We start from the raw sequence: 9811 nt of genomic DNA on the forward strand, positions 1-9811 counted from the left end.
TGGTGCTCTGTTGCAGGGTCTACTGATATGAGCCGACAACATAGAGCTCACTGTCACTGTGCAAATTGCATAATGGACACAGCAGGGATGAGAACAGCCCCTGAAACGAACGTCACTGATGACGCTTCATTTCAGTGATGGAGCAGAGGCTGTGACTGGCCACATTCTGCCCCCTGCTCTGGTGATGCTTTGTTTCAGTATGCCAGCATGCCGTAGGATTCTCAAACAAAACATCATCAGTCAGGAAGTAAAGAAGAAAAAAATAGTAGCTAGATAGTGTAGTGAGGGAAGGGTAGGGAAATTTTAATGCAGCCGTATAAGAATCTAGCTGTAGTACCCGGCGTTGCCCACGATAGTAACTAAGTGTCTCTCTGTCTCTCCCACTCTCTCATTCTTCCTCTCTGTTTGTCTCTGTGTCTTTCGGACTGTCTCTGTCTCTCTCTCTCTGTGTCTGTCTGTGTATGTTTCTGTGTCCGTCTCTCTTTCTATCTCTGTGTCTGTCTCTCTGTCTCTGTCTTTGTCTCTGTGTCTGTCTGTCTGTCTCTGTCTGTCTGTCTCTGTGTCTGTCTGTTTCTGTCTGTTGTCTGTCTGTCTCTTTGTTTCTCTGCCTGTGTCTCTCTGCCTCTGTCTTTGTCTCTCTGTCGGTCTCTGTCTATCTGTCTCTGTCGCTGTCTGTTTGCTCCTTCTCTGTGTCTCTATATCTCTGTGTCTCTCTCTGTCTGTCTCTGTGTCTATTTGTCTCTGTCTCTCTTTGTGTCTCTGTATGAATCTCTGTTTGTGTCTATGTGTGTGTCTCTGTCTTTGTGTCTCTCTGTGTGTCTCTGTGTATGTCTGTCACTATGTGTCTGTGTCTATCTCTGTGTGTCTGTCTCTGTGTGTCTGTCTCTACTGATATCATTACCTCACACATCAGCTCTTATACTAAGCATGTTTGTTCTGTTTGCTGTGTCTCTCAGTAATCACACTCAGTGGAGATCTTCAGGCTCTTTATTAGGTGGTATTGTCAGCCATTACATCTCCCTGCTGCCTGCACTCTGTCTGCAGTACCAGCGAGTACCCACTTGCTTGTGCTGAACACATACAAGAAGAGAGACCCCTAGAGGCCCCTAGAGGCCATACAGCATATACATATTGCTACATCCTTTCTCTTTAAACAAGAAGAACAATCAAACTTAATAAACACAACAGTTAATCTGGCCAAGTAAAAGATAATTACAATATATACAGTTAGATATAATCCTTGAGGTGCGCAGGCTTTCTGATCATTCTGCCCGCCCTAGTAACATAAGAAGAGTCAATGTCCACCTCTGGTAGTTGTTCTGATTCTGGTAATGTGCCTTCTGATATTGCCTGTCTCTGGTTAACAGTCTCACCCTGATGGTCAGCAGTCACTGTTGGTACTTGGCTTGGACTTGCTGCCTCGTTATCTTGGGTATCAGGATATTGTTCAAAAGGCCATGAATCATCTTATTATTGTGTTTTCCTCAAATATCTCCTATTTCTCCTTAGGCTTCTTCCATCTTCTGTTACAATTTCGTAGGACCGAGGTCCTAGTTTCTGGACAAGCTTTGCCTTTTGCCATTGTTTGTCGTATTTGATGCTTGGCTGCAGCCGTATGTTGTCATTCCCCTGGAGATCTGGCAGATCCTTTGCAGATTTATTGTAATAGAAAGCTTGCCTATCTTGATTTTTCTTTAGTTGAGCTTTGATGTTTCCCACCAACTTTGGCTTTAACAGATGACTAGCGGTTGGTATGGGTGTCTTTGTACGTCTACTCATGAGCCTCTGTGCCGGACTGCTGTCTATGCCTTGGGTGGGTGTGTTTCTATGATCCAGTATAGACAGATATACATCAGTACCTGCCTGTTTTGCTTTTTTAAGGAGTCTTTTGGCCGTTTTTACTGAGGACTCTGCTTTGCCATTACTCTGTAATAAACAAGAGCACTAGGAGTTCTGATGCAAATAGTATGAATTTTATTTTAATTACTAAATAACAAGTAGAAAAATAGTAGGACGTTTGCAAGCACAGGTTAGGGAATTAAAAATCTGGATCCCATGGACCACAATATGAAATTCAGTGATAGGTAGGTATAATAAAATTTAGGCTCGAGCCACTCACAAAATAGCATAAATGAGAATTAGACCGAATCCTATGAAATCACACATGAGCTTCACTGATCAAGTTATTGTAATATATTATTTTACCCATTCATGGTAGTGGTGCAGGGGAGCCAGGTCCAGGGGACTAGTTCACCAGGATTCTGGGTCACATGGACCACGACCATGAACTAGGTGGTTCATATATATGTATAACAACAAGGTGATGCCCGTATGGATACACAGGAGTATGGTGTTTAAGTTGTCTACTTAAAGACAGGTATACAAAGGAGGGGGAGGGCTCGAGCCTACATAGTGTCAGTGAAAAAGGGCTAAGTATAAACAATTACACATAGTAAGACAGTAATTAATAGCAGTTCTATAGCCCAGATCCACAGTATAGCATGACGGTTACCTAATCAATGGTGGTACAGGGGAACCAGGTCAGCCCAGAGGGGAGCTCCGACGGCCGTTTCGCGGGATATACCCGCTTCTTCCGGGAGGAGTGGGTGCGGTGTATGGAGCCGCGCCTCCCTTTTGAAGCCGTCACCCGGTCATGTGATATGACTCACCTGACCGGATGCCAGAGGAGTCCGGAAGATCCGCACAGCAAAGTCCCGGGCAGCGCACAGCAAAGTCCCGGGCAGCGCACCAGCGTGCATGCGCGGGATATGCCGGGAGGACCCAGCATAATCCCGGGCAGCGCACTCAGCGCGCATGCGCGAGATATGCCTGAGAGAGCGCGGCATCACCGCTCCCCCCCAACAGGGGGGACAGGAAGCGCAAACGGTCCTGGTAAACAAAAAGGTGCATTGCACCTAGTGCGTACCGGACATTATGCACATCGTGCCCCCCCTGGTGGCGAGCTAGGGAAGGCAACCAGATCAAGACAAATAGACCTTAATTATAGAGTCCGGATAGAACACCACAGGTGACATACATCATCAAGTAAGAATATCATTAGGCTCAGAAAGGGGACGCGTCACCACTGACGAGCCTGACAGTTACTCAAAATGGAAAATGACACCTGTGGAAATCTTAAATTGACCAAAATAATGTCTAATCCGATTGCCCTAACTAGGTTCAAAGGGAGGGGTTAAAAAAGGGGGTGGGGGGGAAAGATAGACACAGATAAGTCTGGAATAAAAGTGTCCATTTTTCATACTACCAGGTAAAAATAACGCCATCCCATAATGGGGGAATATTCATCACGAAATCTATCCAAGAACACAATTGTGTGCGTGTACATACATTAAAACATACAATTGTAAGTATATACTGGAAAAAGTAGCACTATAATTATATCAAAATTTCTGAGAATATCATGAGAAAAAGAGAAAGAGGTTCCTATTAGAACATGTTAATATCTCATATATTTGGTTCTTCATCCCAAGTATTATTATGGATCCTCCATCTTGATAGATCGCAATTCTTGACTTGGTAGTTGAATACAATTGGAATTCCAAACACCGCATAAATCAGGAAAACAGGGGGGAATGATGAAGAAAAACCTAACAAAAAAAGAAATAAAAAAATGTAAATACAACACATATATTAAAAACACTTATATGGATGAGAGGATCATAGATCTCCCACGTTTCCCTGCTCCCAGCTAAAGACCTCCTCAGGAGGGTTACTTATTCCATAATCCCAATAAAGAAGGAGGGGTCAAATCTAGAAACAAATACATAGAGGTTCAGGAGCCAGAAAAGTCAAGAGCTGAGAAACGATAGGGAGACCAAAGGGCTCAAAAACAATATTAGTTAGGTGATCCGCATGTGATTTATAAGAAAGGAGTGTAGCTGATAGACTCGTTAAGACCGGCCGGAGTGAATGTATCCAAAGTGGAAATCCAACGGGTCTCAGTCTGTGCTAGACGCTTCTTCAGGTTACTCCCTCTAATGCCCCCATGCACAACGTCTATACCCAGGACCTTCTATGACCTAGGGTTACATTGGTGCGCAGCTCTAAAATGTCGAGGTAGGGTTTTTAAAGTCGAGATGTCAGTAAATGTCTTAGCCCCACATATGTCTCTCACGTGTTCACGTGTACGGACACGAAGTTCTCGTGTAGTTAAGCCAACATAGATCAAGGGACAGGCACATGTTGCATAATAGATGACATGGGTGGTTTGACATGAAATATGTTCCATGATCTGAAACGTGCGTAACCCATCAGCAGAAGAGAAAGAATTCCCCGCACGCACTCCTCCCGGAAGAAGCGGGTATATCCCGCGAAACGGCCGTCGGAGGTTCCTCTGGGCTGACCTGGTTCCCCTGTACCACCATTGATTAGGTAAGCGTCATGCTATACTGTGGATCTGGGCTATAGAACTGCTATTAATTACTGTCTTACTATGTGTAATTGTTTATACTTAGCCCTTTTCCACTGACACTATGTAGGCTCGAGCCCTCCCCCTCCTTTGTATACCTGTCTTTAAGTAGACAACTTAAACACCATACTCCTGTGTATCCATACGGGCATCACCTTGTTGTTATACATATATATGAACCACCTAGTTCATGGTCGTGGTCCATGTGACCCAGAATCCTGGTGACCTAGTCCCCTGGACCTGGCTCCCCTGCACCACTACCGTGAATGGGTAAAATAATATATTACAATAACTTGATCAGTGAAGCTCATGTGTGATTTCATAGGATTCGGTCTAATTCTCATTTATGCTATTTTGTGAGTGGCTCGAGCCAAAATTTTATTATACCTACCTATCACTGAATTTCATATTGTGGTCCATGGGATCCAGATTTTTAATTCCCTAACCTGTGCTTGCAAACGTCCTACTATTTTTGTTATTTAGTAATTAAAATAAAATTCATACTATTTGCATCAGAACTCCTAGTGCTCTTGTTTATTACATGTTTGTTGGAGTGTGCTGTCTCGGGGCCACACTGGGAGGTTTCAATCATGCCCTATCCGGTGTGACCCACATGAGACTCCAAGCTATGACCATGTGGCTATTTGTTTGGACTTTGCCATTACTCTGTGGATATCTTGGAGAAGACGTCTGGTGTTCAAATTCCCATCTCTTGCTGAAAGTTTTAAACTCTTCTGAAGTAAACTGAGCAGCATTGTCAGAGAACACGATATCTGGAATGCCATACCTGGCAAAATGGGCCTTGAGTTTTTAATCACTGTTCTCACTCTTGTGTCCTGTAACAAATCAATCTCCCAAAAGTTAGATAAATAGTCCACTGTAATCAGGTATTCTTTGTCATTCCATGTGAACACATCTGTTCCAATTTTTGACCAAGGCCTCTGTGGAATTTCATGAGGTTGCAATGTCTCCTTTTGTTGCTTATCACTGCAGGATGCACATATTTCACATTGTGCTATATAGTTTTTAATGTGGTCATTCATTCCTGGCCAATAAATAGATTCTCTTGCTCGCCGTAGACATTCTTTCCTGCCTAAGTGAGAAGAGTGTAGTGTTTTCAGTATGTCTCTTCTGAGTGCTTCTGGTATAACAGCTCTATCTCCTTTAAAGATGATTCCTTGCTGCACTGACACTTCATCTCTTATGTGGAAGAATGGAGAAACTTCCCTAGGCGCATGCTGCTTGTATTTTGGCCAGCCCTGCAAGATGACAGTCTTTAAGATCTGGAGAATTTTATCCTTCTCTGTACAAGTCTGTATTTGCTTAAACTTGTCTTTTGACACCGCCAGATAGTCACACATATTGATGGTTTCAATTTGATTCTCCTCATCATTTGTGACAGGTAGGTATGCTCTGCTTAGAGTGTCTGCAATCAGTAAGTCTCTTCCTGGACAGTAACAGATGTCAAAGAAGGGAATTTTGTTTACTTACCGTAAATTCCTTTTCTTCTAGCTCCAATTGGGAGACCCAGACAATTGGGTGTATAGCTTCTGCCTCCGGAGGCCACACAAAGTATTACACTTAAAAGTGTAAAGCCCCTCCCCTTCTGCCTATACACCCCCCGTGCATCATGGGCTCCTCAGTTTTGGTGCAAAAGCAAGAAGGAGGAAAAGTTATAAATTGGTTTAAAGTAAATTCAATCCGAAGGAATTTCGGAGAACTGAAACCATTCAACATGAACAACATGTGTACACAAATAACAACAGCCCGAAGGGAACAGGGGCGGGTGCTGGGTCTCCCAATTGGAGCTAGAAGAAAAGGAATTTACGGTAAGTAAACAAAATTCCCTTCTTCTTTGTCGCTCCATTGGGAGACCCAGACAATTGGGACGTCCAAAAGCAGTCCCTGGGTGGGTAAAGTAAAACCTCGTAATAGAGCCGTAGAACGGCCCCTTCCTACAGGTGGGCAACCGCCGCCTGAAGGACTCGCCTACCTAGGCTGGCATCTGCCGAAGCATAGGTATGCACCTGATAGTGTTTCGTGAAAGTGTGCAGGCTCGACCAGGTAGCTGCCTGACACACCTGCTGAGCCGTAGCCTGGTGCCGCAAAGCCCAGGACGCACCCACGGCTCTGGTAGAATGGGCCTTCAGCCCTGAGGGAACCGGAAGCCCAGAAGATCGGTAAGCTTCGAGAATTGGTTCCTTGATCCACCGAGCCAGGGTTGATTTGGAAGCCTGTGACCCTTTACGCTGGCCAGTGACAAGGACAAAGAGTGCATCCGAGCGGCGCAGGGGCGCCGTACGAGAAATGTAGAGTCTGAGTGCTCTCACTAGATCTAACAAGTGCAAATCCCTTTCACATTGGTGAACTGGATGAGGACAAAAAGAGGGTAAGGAGATATCCTGATTGAGATGAAAGGGGGATACCACCTTAGGGAGAAATTCCGGAACCGGACGCAGAACCACCTTGTCCTGGTGAAACACCAGGAAAGGGGCTTTGCATGACAGCGCTGCTAGCTCAGACACTCTCCGAAGTGATGTGACTGCTACTAGGAAGACCACTTTCTGGGAAAGGCGTGAGAGAGAAATATCCTTCATTGGCTCGAAAGGTGGTTTCTGAAGAGCCATCAGCACCCTGTTCAGATCCCAGGGTTCTAACGGCCGCTTGTAAGGAGGGACTATGTGACAAACCCCCTGCAGGAACGTGCGTACCTGTGGAAGTCTGGCTAGGCGCTTCTGAAAAAACACAGAGAGCGCTGAGACTTGTCCCTTAAGGGAGCCGAGCGACAAACCTTTTTCCAATCCGGATTGAAGGAAGGAAAGAAAAGTGGGCAAGGCAAATGGCCAGGGAGAAAAACCCTGATCAGAGCACCAAGATAAGAATATCCTCCACGTCCTGTGGTAGATCTTGGCGGACGTTGGTTTCCTAGCCTGTCTCATAGTGGCAATGACCTCTTGAGATAACCCTGAAGACGCTAGGATCCAGGACTCAATGGCCACTCAGTCAGGTTGAGGGCCGCAGAATTCAGATGGAAAAACGGCCCTTGAGACAGCAAGTCTGGTCGGTCTGGTAGTGCCCACGGTTGGCCCACCGTGAGATGCCACAGATCCGGGTACCACGACCTCCTCGGCCAGTCTGGAGCGACGAGGATGGCGCGGCGGCAGTCGGACCTGATCTTGCGTAACACTCTGGGCAACAGTGCCAGAGGAGGAAACACATAAGGGAGTTGAAACTGCGACCAATCCTGAACTAAGGCGTCTGCCGCCAGAGCTCTGTGATCTTGAGACCGTGCCATGAATGTCGGGACCTTGTTGTTGTGCCGGGACGCCATTAGGTCGACGTCCGGCTTCCCCCAGCGGCAACAGATCTTCTGAAACACGTCCGGGTGAAGGGACCATTCCCCTGCGTCCATGCCCTGGCGACTGAGAAAGTCTGCTTCCCAGTTTTCTATGCCCGGGATGTGAACTGCGGATATGGTGGAGGCTGTGGCTTCCACCCATAGCAGAATCCGCCGGACTTCCTGGAAGGCTTGCCGACTGCGTGTTCCGCCTTGGTGGTTGATGTATGCCACCGCTGTGGAGTTGTCCGACTGAATTCGGATCTGCTTGCCTTCCAGCCACGGCTGGAACGCCTTTAGGGCAAGATACACTGCCCTTATCTCCAGAACATTGATCTGAAGGGAGGACTCTGGCTGAGTCCAAGTACCCTGAGCCCTGTGGTGGCGAAAGACCGCTCCCCACCCTGACAGGCTCGCGTCCGTCGTGACCACAGCCCAGGATGGGGGCAGGAAGGATTTCCCCTTCGACAGAGAAGTGGGAAGAAGCCACCACTGAAGGGAAGCCTTGGCTGCCCGAGAAAGGGAGACGTTCCTGTCGAGGGACGTCGACTTCCTGTCCCATTTGCGGAGAATGTCCCATTGAAGTGGACGCAGATGAAACTGCGCAAAAGGAACTGCCTCCATTGCTGCTACCATCTTCCCTAGGAAGTGCATGAGGCGCCTCAGGGGGTGTGACTGACCTTGAAGGAGAGATTGCACCCCTGTCTGTAGTGAACGCTGTTTGTCCAGCGGAAGCTTCACTATCGCTGAGAGAGTATGAAACTCCATGCCAAGATATGTCAGTGATTGGGCCGGTGTCAGATTTGACTTTGGAAAATTGATGATCCACCCGAAACTCTGGAGAGTCTCCAGAGCAATGTTCAGGCTGTGTTGGCATGCCACTTGAGAGGGTGCCTTGACAAGCAGATCGTCTAAGTAAGGGATCACCGAGTGTCCCTGAGAGTGCAGAACTGCTACTACTGTTGCCATGACCTTTGTGAAGACCCGTGGGGCTGTCGCCAGGCCGAAAGGCAGTGCCACGAACTGAAGGTGTTCGTCCCCTATGGCGAAACGCAGGAAGCGCTGATGCTCTGGTGCAATCGGTACGTGGAGATAAGCATCTTTGATGTCGATTAATGCTAGGAAATCTCCTTGGGACATTGAGGCGATGACGGAGCGGAGCGATTCCATCTGGAACCGCCTGGTTTTTACGTGTTTGTTGAGCAGTTTTAGGTCCAGAACAGGACGGAAGGATCCGTCCTTTTTCGGCACCACGAACAAGTTGGAGTAAAAACCGTGACCCTGTTGCTGAAAAGGAACAGGGATCACCACTCCTTCTGCCTTCAGAGTGCACACCGCCTGAAGAAGAGCATCGGCTCGCTTGGGGGGCGGAGATGTTCTGAAGAATCGAGTCGGAGGACGAGAGCTGAACTCTATCCTGTAACCGTGAGACAGAATGTCTCTCACCCAACGGTCTTTTACCTGTGGCAGCCAGGCGTCGCAAAAGCGGGAAAGCCTGCCACTGACCGAGGATGCGGTGTGAGGAGGCCGAAAGTCATGAGGAAGCCGCTTTGGGAGCGGTTCCTCCGGCGGTCTTTTTAGGACGTGACTTAGACCGCCATGAATCGGAGTTCCTCTGATCCTTCTGAGGCCTTTTGGACGAGGAGAATTGAGACCTGCCCGCGGACCGAAAGGACCGAAACCTCGATTGTACCTTCCGTTGTTGAGGTCTGTTTGGTTTGGACTGGGGTAAGGATGAGTCCTTTCCCTTGGATTGTTTAATGATTTCATCCAATCGCTCACCAAACAGGCGGTCGCCAGAAAATGGCAAACCGGTTAAGAACTTTTTGGAAGCAGAGTCTGCCTTCCATTCACGTAGCCACATGGCCCTGCGGACTGCCACCGAATTGGCGGATGCTACCGCCGTACGGCTCGCAGAGTCCAGGACAGCATTAATGGCGTAGGACGCAAACGCCGACGCCTGAGAGGTTAAGGACACCACTTGCGGAGCAGACGTACGTGTGACTGCATTAATCTGCGCATGACATGCTGAGATAGCTTGGAGT

Source organism: Anomaloglossus baeobatrachus, chromosome 3 (genome assembly GCF_048569485.1).
Source record: "Anomaloglossus baeobatrachus isolate aAnoBae1 chromosome 3, aAnoBae1.hap1, whole genome shotgun sequence".
Classification (NCBI taxonomy): Eukaryota; Metazoa; Chordata; class Amphibia; order Anura; family Aromobatidae; genus Anomaloglossus; species Anomaloglossus baeobatrachus.